Below are 2376 nucleotides of genomic sequence, written 5' to 3'. Positions count from 1 at the left end.
CCCCTCTGGGTCGGTCGCGGGAGCTACACGGGAGGGAAGGGGATCCCAGTCGGTCAGGAGAAATTGATCAATGTCATCTTTGATCTTACCATGTAATACATGGTTTGATTATGTCAACAACTCTAGCTCTACTGATAAAATAATCAGATATACTCCATTATTTTATTCAATCTCGGCAGGTGTGTTCTCATATCTACACCACTTTTTCTTTAGTACTACGATGTAACATCATGTGTTTTGTTAAAATGAGACATTTGTATTTCCACTACCTATGTAACATGATACGGCATAGTTATGCTGGACATATGTTCTGAGTTGAGTTACCAGATCAGTTCATCCTACATTCCTGTAACATGTCATTGCTTTATTTTTTTGGAAATGGAGGCAAAGATTGCCTCATCTATTAATTAAGCAGAAGAGAATTGCCCAGTTAATTACGGAAAACCGGGCAAAAACGGAACAACAAGGCCAAGCCCACTCCCATAGACTGAAACATATAGGGCAAAGCCCACCCTAATCGACGACAAGTCGACTTGCGGCCAGACAACGCAGCTCCGACTCTGACGGAGAACTCAGAAGGACAAAACCAGACACAGCTGGCGCCACGGAAGATCGCCGAACGGGCACCTACAGCCAGTCATCGTACACCACAGGGCCCCGCCGCCGCAGCTTCGACTCCACAGCAACAAGCAACCCGAGGCAAAACCGTGGACACGCCGGAGAAAAACCGACTACCGCAACCATTGTCACGTCGCCGACATCGTTCCCATCATCATCGTTGCCACAAGAGTCTGGTCGCCACAGAGATTCTCTCGGGGCCGCCGCCCCGACATCCACCGCTCCGTCGCGCCCAGCGCAATCAACCGGCACCGCCTTCCGGGGCCGCCGTCCCGACATACCACCACTCCCCTCGAGCAGCAACGCTGCACAACCCAGCTGCCCGCAGCCCACGCTGCTCAGGGCAACCGCTCGCAGACCACGAACGTCGCACCACATCCGGGGCCGCCGCCCCGACGTAAAGTCAGACCGCCTCCTCTGAGGCGCATCGACCGAGCCGACATCCCTACCGCCCAAGCGGAACAAGAATGCCACCCAACCAATGTCAAGCCAGAGCCCCACCTCATAGAGCTGCCACTCGCATTGTTCCCGAGATCGCCATCTCGACGCACAATCAGAAACCACCCGGGGCCGCTGCCCGACGTCCACTGTCCCCGTCGACGAAGAGATCCGTGCAAATTGCCAAATCCTGACTCTCCAAGGCGATGCCTCAAAGAAGGATACGATGTAGCCGCCGTCAACGCCCGCTTCGACCACCAAAGCTAGGGATTTCTCCCGGAGAGTCGTGAAATGGAGCTCCACGGCAACGCCTTCAAGAAGGGGAGTGACACCATGGCGCCACCGTTGCCGGCACCGACCCAAAGTCGGGGCTAGACTTTCGCCCGGAGCTCCATCACACCTTCGGATCCGAGCAGATCCGAAGCACTGCACAGCACACCATCCCCATGGTCGACGTCCACCGGCTCCACCTTGTGATGCAGCAGCCGTCGCACCTCTCAAGCGCGCGGACCCACCAGATCCGCGGCCTCCCCGCCGCCGTGCCTCTGCACGACCCCCTTGCGCTGCTGCCGCGCCTCAGCACGGCCCCTTGCGCCGCCGCCGAGCCGCTTGCACAGCCCTGCCCAGGCCACAGATCCACAGCGCACTGCGCTGGGTGTCAGATCCGCACCAGCAGAGCGACCCCGCGCCGCCGCGCGCCTGCAGCACGCCTCCAAGCGCCGCCCCCAGCGCCTCCTCGCTGCGCGAGAGCTAGCACCGTGCCCAACCCGCGAGCACCCGCTGGATTGGCCGTCCCGCGCCGCCCCATCCAGAGGAGAAGGAAAGAGACCCCGCCGCCGCCGCGCCGCGCGGGCTTTGCCCGGCAACGCCTGCCGGCGGCGGCGAGGGGAGGATGGGCGGAGGGGCGTTACGCTCGCGGCGGCTGGGGTTAGCTCCTGGCCGCTCGCGGGAGCGGCCGAGGAGCTCGCGTGCGTTTTCTAAGTATTGTGTCATTGCTTTATTAAATGTCTAAAACTGGTGCATCTTGTTGTATTCTAGGTTCGGGTTTGCAAGAGGGGGAGGTGAAAGTGTTCTAAAAGAATGAGATACGTGGGTACTAGCACCCAGGAAATCCGCCCCCGACGGGAGTCGAACCTTGGTCGCAGGGTGCGCCACTGCGACCCTTGCCAGTTGCTACTAGGGTACCGCCAAGTTCTCGGTGAAAGTGTTCTCAAACGGCCGAACCAGCAAAAGGATGCAGTCAATGATCTTCGGGGACCCACCTTCTACCAGTGGCTGATCCACATGGCAGAGGACAAGGTGAAGTTCCGGAACACGGGG

At 58.8% G+C, this 2376-nt stretch overlaps 1 pseudogene; it reads left to right on the top strand.

The window, feature by feature from the left end:
- The window catches only part of LOC119368653, a 31143-nt pseudogene that overhangs the window by 28060 nt on the left and 707 nt on the right, over nucleotides 1-2376 (top strand).

The sequence above is a fragment of the Triticum dicoccoides genome, chromosome 2B (genome assembly GCF_002162155.2).
Source record: "Triticum dicoccoides isolate Atlit2015 ecotype Zavitan chromosome 2B, WEW_v2.0, whole genome shotgun sequence".
Taxonomy (NCBI): Eukaryota; Viridiplantae; Streptophyta; class Magnoliopsida; order Poales; family Poaceae; genus Triticum; species Triticum dicoccoides.
This window is presented reverse-complemented; position numbering and strand designations above follow the sequence as displayed.